The sequence below is a fragment of the Pteropus vampyrus genome, unplaced genomic scaffold (assembly GCF_000151845.1).
Source record: "Pteropus vampyrus isolate Shadow unplaced genomic scaffold, Pvam_2.0 Scaffold7, whole genome shotgun sequence".
In the NCBI taxonomy this organism is placed as follows: Eukaryota; Metazoa; Chordata; class Mammalia; order Chiroptera; family Pteropodidae; genus Pteropus; species Pteropus vampyrus.
This window is the reverse complement of record NW_011888788.1, coordinates 4696465-4706752: the sequence shown is the minus strand read 5'-3', so window position 1 is coordinate 4706752 and position 10288 is coordinate 4696465. Positions and strand designations below refer to the sequence as shown.

The window sequence follows — 10288 nt, the reverse complement described above, 5'->3', positions numbered from 1 at the left end:
GCCATCAAAATGCCTGATCTTGCACATCCTGCTTCTCTACTTTCTAGCTGTATGACTCTGGAAAAGATACGTTTTGTGTCTTGGTTTTATCAGGTGTAAAATGGGGATAAAAATAGTACCTCTCTCCTTGGGTTCCTGTGAGGATTAAATGAGTTCACACATATTAAGTGCTTAAAACAGCACCTGGCACAGAGTAGTGCCTCAATAAATTTTAATTATTTTATGAGTGTTAGTATTAACATCTCAGAAAATAGGGGTCTGAAAAATTGACTCACCCAAAGTTATACAGCTAGGTAGTGGCAGAGGTAGGATTCACTCTTGTGGCTACCTTATTTCAAAGCCCTTCCTGCCTCCCCCAAACCTACGTTATTCTCACAATGAAAGAGCAAATGCAGTGACCTGGTTGGTTGTGTTTTCTGCCATGATTTTGGGCCATTATTCTTTTTTACAGATGGATTATATTCCCAGTCGAGCATTTCCAACTGGGGAGTGATGAGAAATCCAAATATGATGTAAAGAAATTCCTTATTAGGGCTAATTTATTAACTTTCCAGTTTCCTAGCAACTATGAACATTTGAGAGGGTATGCATGATGATCAGTCTCCCTACATTCTGCTTCAGAAACTCATATAAAAGTTGATAATGAATTCTATCTGACTTCTTGATGCTAAGCAGGGCAGGAAATTCAGGGCCAAAGAGCACACATTAAATACTATTTTTAAGCATTTTAGTTCTAAGAAATGAGGACCTTGTAGATTCACTTCCCTCCCTGAAACATCTTCCACAGCATTCTGCCAGGAGGAATATCAGCATGACACAAGGTTGCTCTGAACAGACTTAGGTCAGTGCCTGGAGCCTCTTTAATTCTAGCACCACATGCAGATAAGTGGTCTTGGGCCCCAGCCATTTCTTTATGGTAATTCTGAAATATGGGCTGGGAGAATAGAAAAAAAAAGCGGGGGAGGGGAAGAGAACTACTAAATGGATATCTGTCTATTTATAGTTAAGATAGTAGAGGCGTTCCCAAGCATGCCATAGGCAACAACCATTAAAATAAAAGCAAACAAATCCACATACAAAAACTAAAACTTGCCCACTCTCAAATTTCTATAAAAAAATGAAAACAAATGGCAAACAAAAGAAAATTGAAAAAATATGACACTGCAAAGAGTTAATGCCCTTTCTGTGTAAATAGCTCTTATATTTGAGTAAGAATACATAACACAAAATAAATGAAAAAATGTAAGCGGAAAAAGACAAATAAGAAATTTATAAATAGACATTAAAATGGCCAATAAACATGAAAAGTATTCAATTTCACTAACAATCAAATAAAAGTCAATTATAGCCATATATTTCATTTTCTGAATATCAAATTAATATTTTAAAATTATACAGTATAATCAGGAAAGAAGGAAATGTACATTTTCAAAACTAATGGAAAAAGTGTAAAATGGAATAATCTTTCTAGAAAATAATTTGGCACTGTGTATCAAAGCTTTAAAAATGTGAATTCTCTGTGATGCTGTAAATTCCTAAAAAAATTTTAGAATTCGAAGAAAATATTATTTTGAGGAAAAACATTTCTGCAAGAAGATACATGCCTCTGTAATTTTAATATTGCAAAAAGGAGAGTGTATTAAAAATAAGATAATTTTTTAAAAATCAGATCATAGAAAGAATATAGTAGTATAGAGAGATGTGACAATATAATAATTTTTAAAAAGCAGTTACAAACAATAGTAAGGTCCTAACATACATTTATTTTATTTTAGACTAAAGACTAAGAATGCAGACTACATTTTACAAGTATTTATTTATAAACGATGGGATTACTCCTGACTTTATACTCTTATTTTTGGTCCATACTTATAAAATTTCCTTTGATTATTTTATGAGAAGGAAACAATAAAAACTAAATTTAAAAGAGAGAAAAAGGGAAAAAAAAGAACATGAAGAGAATGGAAATGACAGAGAGGAAGTAAAAGAAGGCAGTAAGCAGAGCTCACTTGGTAAAACACCCTGAGCCTGAAAAGTTATACACACACATATATAAAACTTTTTAGTTTGTCTGATTTTTGACAGGTGTCACTGTCCCCATTTTGTGGACAAAGAGCTGGAGTTCCAGAGAAAGCAGGGTTTCATAGCTAGCAAACGACAGGACTTACTCTCCGCCTCACTTCTGATGATGCCAAGATCAGTGCTCCTTATGTGTGGTGGGGGTGGTGTAGAAAGAAAAATAAGAAAGCTTACTTAGAAACTAGGTAGGGCTGCTTTATACAACATGAATTTCTCTGTGCACTTACCATGAGGCATTATTAAATACTTATTGTATCGTAGTATTCCTTTACATTGATTTATCAAACACTTATAAAGCAATTACCATGTTCCAGGCACTATTCTAAGTACAAGTATTAAAGCATTTAATCCTCAGAGCAGCCTCAAGACATAGTACTATTATTAAGTCCATTTTACACATGAGAAACTGAGGCCCACAGCAGATGAATAACTTGCCCAGGGTCACACAATTCATAAATAATAAAGATGGGATTAAGACCCATGCAGTCTGGCTCCAGAGTCTGGGCTCCTATGCATCTTGTGCAGCCTTTAATTTCCATAAAATCCTATAAAATATCATGAGGGGAAACCCATTAATCTGTCAGTTGTAATCTCCTAAAAGTAATTAATTTATATGCATACAAAACAGGTCCCCCAGAAGAGTGAGATACTTAGTAGACATTGGGATAAGGTGGAACAAGGAAAACAAAGGTGTGGTGACTCTGAGGGAATTGGCAATACCCTCAAGAATCTTAGATCCAGGATCTGGTACCTGTAAGGGCAGTGACATCACAGTTTATGATTCAGATTTGTGGTAGCAACATCCTTCAAGGATTTCAACATTCTTACCGTTTTCTGTATTCCATGTACCCACCTATGGAGTTGATGGTCTATTTAATATTTAGATTAATGTTGAAATCCAATGGTAATTAGCTCATAACGAAGAGTATCCCTCAATTGGTATGTTTTGGTTGTGGGATGGATCGACGATGTGGAAGGAAAAGGTGTGTATCTGGAGCAGATGCTGTTGGTGCCTGGGGTGTATTCCCTTGTCACTTACCATTTGTACCAGTACTGGCATCTTTTTGCCGGACATTTTCTCTGGCAACAGAATGACAAATGTCAGGTAGGGTGGGTTGAGAGTGCGTTAGTGGGAGGACTGCTCAGCCAATGATATATAAGATCTAGTGAATAAATACCTGAGCTCTCTTTGATGAAGGTAGCTGAAGCATTTCCTTGTACTGTCACCCAGGGTTCCCAAATGGGATTAAGCCCCAATTGCCCTCAGAAGTTACCTGCCCATTAATACGCCCTTCATTGACTGCCCTCCTACTCCTTCAGTTTACCTTGTTTTCCTACTCCTTCAGTTTACCTTGTCGTCATTCCCCCAAAAAGACTTGAACTTATATCTTTGTCCCATTGTTGGCTTTTGGTAGGATGCAAACCAAGACAGTGTCTAACTGAAGATTATATATAGCTGCAGGCAAATTTAAGTAAGAGTGTGAGAATATTCACCTTTGGTAGAGACTGCTTTCTTTGCTCAAAACTCAGTAAATCAATATGGAATTATGCAGCAGATATTTCATTTACTCTGTTGTTTCAAAATATGGAAATTGTCTCAAGCAAACCTGATCCTTGGGGAGATTGTGAAATCTATGGACCTTGTTGTAGAGGGTTTTTTTCCTCTACCTCCCTAATTATCTGGCCCTTAATCAAGGTTTCCTATATCCAGGATCTTGGCCTTTAGCTGGAAGGGGCCACGTTCAGAGGACAGGGGTTACTGAGCAGTTCTCTCTGGAGAAAGTATCCCCATCAGCCTAGTCAGTAAGTATGGGTGAGGGTTATTTAAATCCCCAGAGAATGGTCTGGCCTGAATAATTAAAATGAGCATCTAGAAAGTTCTGGAAGTTGCTACAGTACTGTAGTCTCACTTTCACAGTTGGCTCTCCCGACTGGATCACGGAGCTCTGTTTCGAAGATCTTCGGGCCTTTCTTCTCGCTATTGTGGGGCACTTCCTCAATTATAAACTGGGCCCAAGAACAGAGCTCTACTTTTTTACACAGCTACGTAGTTATAAAGTGACCAATGGAGCTACTCTTTTTTCAATTTCAAGATGGCCAAATAAAATACAGGGAGCCAGTTATATGTGAATTTCAGATAAACAAAAATTATTTATAATTGGGTATCCTGTATGTTTATTTGCTATATCTGGCAGCCCTAGTTAAATAAGAGCTCTTACCGTTAGGGGTTCTTATGAGGATTACATGAGATAAATGCTAGGGAAATCTTCCCAAAATGGCTATGATTTTATTTGCCCCTCAGAATCTGGAGTCCCCCAAATCTTTTTCTTCTACACATGAAAAGCCACTTTCAGAAAAGTATACTCCATTAAGATCTTAGTGGGAATGCAGATTACTCTTTACTAAAGAGATACACACACACACACACACACACACACATTTTTGCTAAACTTTATCCAGGAACCTTAAAAAATGGCTTTAGGGCCAGGCTGATAACAATGTCCAGATAAAAGCATCCAGAGAAGGTTGAAGTTAAGAAGACACCAATGCCAGCTCAGTGGTGGACACTAGCAGACCTGAGATTGCAGATTCCATCAAAAGGGGGGCAGTTTGACACTCACCAACTGTTGCCCCAAGGGAGTGAGGATGTGGGATGCCAAATCTTCAAAAATTTTAAGAGAAGCCAGAAACCTTTATTTTTATGTGCAATCTACTGGTTTTTAAATGTTGGCAAATAAATCAAAATTCTCTGAAACACTGTTTGGGGCAAAAAGGTATGAGCCAAAGCAAATACTTTTGTGGGCTACAACTGTCCCATGGGCTGTCCGGCTGGGACATCTGATTTATGTGAAAATTCACCACTAACTAGTTTCACTTCTTGTGGCAGGTCATTTTCACTCTCTAGGATTATGTTTCCTCAGTGATAGAGTGGGCTCTGCTGAAGCAAGATCAGTGATTTGCTTACCATGTCCCAAAGAGGCTGGGGTTGTTCCCAAGGGTCTCAGGAAAATTAGGTGTGTCGCTGAGCACTCAGCGACTTGTGTTGCATGTTGCAGTTCAAAAAAACAGTTCTTTAAAGAAAGAGTTCTGCTTCTAAGACAAAAACAAAGGAAGAAAGGCTCCACATGGGGAAAACTCAAAAAACAAAAACAGAAAATTCTCAACAGTAGTATTTAAAATTTTATCAAATACAAAAAGAGAGGTCATTCAAAGTCGAGAACTGACTTTCCTTATATTTCTGAAATCTCATCTCTATTCTCTATCTTCTATCTTTTATGCCAGCTCTTCTGTGTCAGGTGAAGTAAGCATTTGTGTGCCTTCGACTTTCATTTCTCATAGCTACATTCTTGGAATAGAGGAGAGCAAGCAGATAGGCATTTATCTCTGGATCTTCCTGAAAATACAAATAGATATTTAATAAATGCTACATAAAATTTAAAAAGTGATAGTCCGTGGAAAATGATGATAGCCAACATTCGTTTAGCCATTAATGTGTGCCGGGCAATTTGAATTTATTAACTCATCTGTCCCTGACCACCATCTTACAGTGTGTGATCCCGAAGCTGTAAGGATCTTTCTCCAGCTCCTGTGGATGTGGAAATCGAGGCTTGGAGAGGTTAAGTACTTTCCCCACCGTTATCGATAATGTGCGCAAGGCTGTCTGTAATATCCTGGTCAGTTACTGATATATCCAATGTCATTAACTGCAGCAAATGCTATGCTATAGTCTTAGAGTATTAACTGTGAATGTTCTATGTTTTTACAGTTTTCTTCCTTCAGTTTTGAGAGGATGGAAGGAATAAGCTAAAGAATATTAAACTCATTGGGAAACGTGAAACTTTTGCAAAATTCAGGAGCAGAAATTAAGGGGTTTGAATTTTAAACAAATGAAAATTAAAACTCTTAGAACTCTTAAGCTAGAAAAAAAAAAAACTGGAAAACACCGAGTGGAGAGCAGTGTGCCATGCATCGTGTTACGAATAAGAGATTTATTGCAGTAGATGATTTAGTCAGCATTTTAATAATTGACAATTATAATATTTAAGCAGCCATATAAATGCTTCTACTTATAATGGCACATTCATTTGAAACTATTAGATTGTGTTTTTTTTTATATTTTAAGTTTTATCTTTCATATAAGCAAGGATGAATATAAAATAATTTCTATAAATAATTAAAATATTGAAGGACAAAGCAACAATAAAAATAAACGCTAGCAGTATATAAAAGAAGTGGTCTTATTAGGTTAAATTTCTGTCTTGCCAGATAAGTAGAGCGCCTATAACTTCTCAAAGAACCAATGAATAAAATGCCTACTATTCACTGAGGCTTTTAGGACATTATCGTAGAAATCTCTCTGGTTTTACACATAGCGGCTGTAATAAAATTTTATTTCATCCTCCATGGAACTATATTAGCTATTTTGCTCCATTTAAACATGGAAAGTGAAAAAGAAAGAGAAAAAGATTAAATATTCATTTATCCTTTTGCTTCTGACTTGTTATATGGACAAGTGCCACATGAGGGAGTGCTGGGACCTCAAATAGAGAAAAATTAAAACTCACCTAATGTGTTCCAGGAATGCTCAGCATATTAGCAAATTCTTATTAAACTGTCAAAAGAAAAAAAAAAGTTTTTAAAAGAAATTCCTGCCCCTGGATGCAATTAGAGGCTACCACACAGGATTCGATGGACCATAAAACCATTAAATCTAAACACTTTCTTTTTGAGCCTAAAAGGCCAGAACATTCCGAAGTGAAGTTTCGGGACCGAGCTGTGACTTGACCGCCTATTAAGGTGCAGGTGGAACAGATTGCAGAGTAGCACAAAGAGGCATACAGACCCCAAAGAACTGAATTAGAGTGTAGGCGAGAGCTTTAGCTGTTGAATTTTCTGGATTTTCCGAGATTAAGTGATCAACCTTAACATTGAGTGAAAGACCATTCAGCAAGAAAAATTGTCACTTCCTTTGCTCCAGACCCAAACGATGTATTTTTGAAAGCTTTATTGATTTATATATCTATATGTTCTACTAGGTGACTGAGTAGATATACGTTTCAGCATAACTATGAGGAAAATATCCCCATTATTCTTGATTTTACCTAAATCCAGGAAAAGCACCCAACTTGCTTTAAATGAAACTTTTACTCTTTCTGAAGTGAGTGTCTTTTATGCACCAGGAGCTTGAACTTTACATTCCTATCATTAATCCTCACAGCAGACCTTCAAGGTGATTATCGTTTATCATTTTCCTCACACTGACATGAAAGAGGACACCCTTGACCAAGGTCTAGAGCTGGTCAATGGTTAAGACAGGGTTTGAGTATTTAACTTTGGAGTCCAACCCAGTTATTTGTCTCTGTTTATTATTTCATCCATTTTTACTAAAATGAAACAAAAGTAGGAAGGAATAAAAGAAAGGACAGTTCACTCAAACCTTTTCCAAATTATATCAGTTAAACATTGGAAAGGTAATACCTCTTTGTATCATTGTAGTAAAAAAAAAAATCAATTTACACCTTTTCTCACCTTTATTTTCAACCTACTTCAGCTGTTTTATGTTTTGAGCCTTCTTTTCCAGCAATCAAAAGTCAATGGATGTGCTCTTTCTGCATAGACTCGTGCACATTACGTATACATATACACGTACATGTATATATATTAAAAATTATGGACTTTACAAATATGCATAGATGTATTATATATAATGTATAATTCATATCTAACATTTTTTAAAAGATAGATTGTGTTTATTTTTTTAAATTTTTTATTTTATTTTATTTTTTTAGGCAAGGCAACCCTTGGTTGACCTCACAGATTGCAAGGACCTTGTCAGCTTACAAGCCCTTATTTTTTAAATTTTTTAAATTTTACGCCTGTAGCACCTGATTTTCCTAGGTGGTCTTCCATCCAAGTACTAACTAGGCCCGACCCTGCTTAGCTTCCGAGATCAGACGAGATTGGGCTTGTTCAGGGTGGCATGGCTGTAGAGAGATTCAGGGTATAAATCACTTTGCAATGAGACAAACTTCAAATCAAAAATAGCTATTAAATTAGATTCTAGCTATGTAAAAGACCAACATTATATGTTATGATTTCTAAGATATTGCACAATAATTTAAGCTATTGGGCAGCTTTCTTGAGAGCATGAGATTGCTTATTCTCGAAATATTAGTGTTCCTGATGACTTAAAGTGTGACAGTGAGAAATCAGAAGCTCACGTGTATCCCAATGCTGAGGTTGTTAAACTGAGGGAAGTTGATCAAAGTCATCATGTGCAAACTTGATATTTCTTGAAACCCTTTTAAAAGGCATCTTACTTGTAGGGTGGTCTCCATGCGATCTGCCAGTTATGCCCGGACCAGACAACTCAATAAAATGGCAGAATAATAACCTGGAATCATTACAGTACAGCTAATATTTTAGTCTATTGCAGAGTTCTGCCCCAGAGATAAAGTGGAAGCAAGGAAGGGGAACTAAGATGTCATTGGGACTAACCGTTCCTTGAAAATATTCAGTAAAAAAAGAATTCTTGAGATGTAGCGACAACATGATCACTTATGACTTTATTGCTCCAAATTCAGACAAGGGACCATCATGAAAGCACTAGAAAGTTGAAGTCTGGTTTCTTGGCCTTAATTGGCAGTGTTTAAATTGGTTAAGTTCCCCAAATAGTAAATTAAGATTTGTTTGACCGTTCCTAAATATTTCAAGCATAATTGTAGTGCAAGGTTTGTTCTTTTCGATTATTGACTTCAGAACATTCTTTTTCAGAGTAAACTCAGTGGTAATTTTAGACAGTTATAGCATAATGTTAATTGTGTCTTTAACAAACCTGTATCATGAAAGTTCCTGTGCAAAGAAAGGTTAACACAGTCAATGAATGTGAGGGTGCACATTTATGCCAACATTTCAGGGTATAAGATCCTGAGTTTAGAACCACACAACTGTTTGGTACTTTGTCATTGCATATTTTCCCCATTACATAATGACTTCCTGAACAGATGACAAAATGCATTTTCTTAACAAAATTTCAGCACAGCTGTTTTGGTGACTCAGTTTTACAGGAGCTTTTTAATCAAATGCACCTTAAAAAAACTTTAGGCCCTTTGAATATATTACCCCTTTTCCTTCAAACACATAAGTTTGGAAACTTAACTCACCTTCTCCCTAAAAGAGAGCTATTTTCAAAGAAATCATTTGGACCCAAAGTGGCACATTGCTTCATTGTTCTGGGTATGTGATTTGTCTCACATGAATTTATGTTCCAAATAATAGACATCTGCTCCCACTGATAACTAACATATTTTCCTCTGATGCTGTCGTAGTGGCTGTGGATGAACATCATTCTCAACTACATTATAATCCCCTTCCTTGTCAATCCTGCCATGGTGAACTTTAGTTTTACTTGATGATTCAGCATCTTATTTATTTGTGTAAGACTGTTGGACCCGACATTAAACATTTGGAAGCTATTTTATAATTGGTAAATTGTGCCTTCTCAGCTTTGAGTAACCTCTCTCTCATCTTCCTTATCTTCAGCCATTTTATTTTATTTTTGTCATTTTTTTTTTTTTGCTTCTAATCTAAAATCTAGGAAGCTGGGCAAATCCTAGATAAGCAACCTTTTAAAATACATCTGATAATATTTAAGTGTGCCGAGGGACTGTTACTATAGTACAATTTAATGCCTTGACTTTAAAACTGGTAAGAGATGAATGTGGCAAAAGTACCTGCGCCTCTCTCCAGAGGGACACCAGTGGAAAAGAAAGACAGATTCATCATCAGGATGTGACTGGCAGTTGGCAAGCTAGGCACCAGCCACTACCCATCCTACTAAAAGAGGCATCTGAAAAATGCAAAGGAAAAGGCTTGCAGAAATGACCGAGTCAGTGGGTTGTAGATTAACCACACCCTATAGATTTCTGAATGGTCTTCTGGAAACTTGTTACACCTACAAGAGAAAGGATCTGTAAATAGATAGGACTGATGGTCTGGAAATTCCTTTCCCCTTGTAACCCCCACCTGAAATTCCCTCTCGACCATCCTGAGTCAGGAAGTGCACGTAGACCCTCAGACAAGGAATCACATGCCCCTTGCATGGAACACTACCGGGGTATATAAGCTGTGAAATCTAACCAGAATGAGCTCATGCCTTTTGCCTCACGAGCTCCGCCAGCGTAATAAACTCTCCTTCCTCTAACAAAGT

General features: G+C 36.8%; 1 protein-coding gene and 1 pseudogene across 1 annotated transcript in view; one reads left to right on the top strand and one right to left on the bottom strand.

The window, feature by feature from the left end:
- HAO1 (hydroxyacid oxidase 1) overlaps positions 1 to 10288 on the top strand; it is a 53779-nt gene that overhangs the window by 7241 nt on the left and 36250 nt on the right. The gene's annotated exons all lie outside the window — the stretch shown is intronic.
- On the bottom strand, positions 7953 to 8071 carry LOC111746807 (annotated as a pseudogene).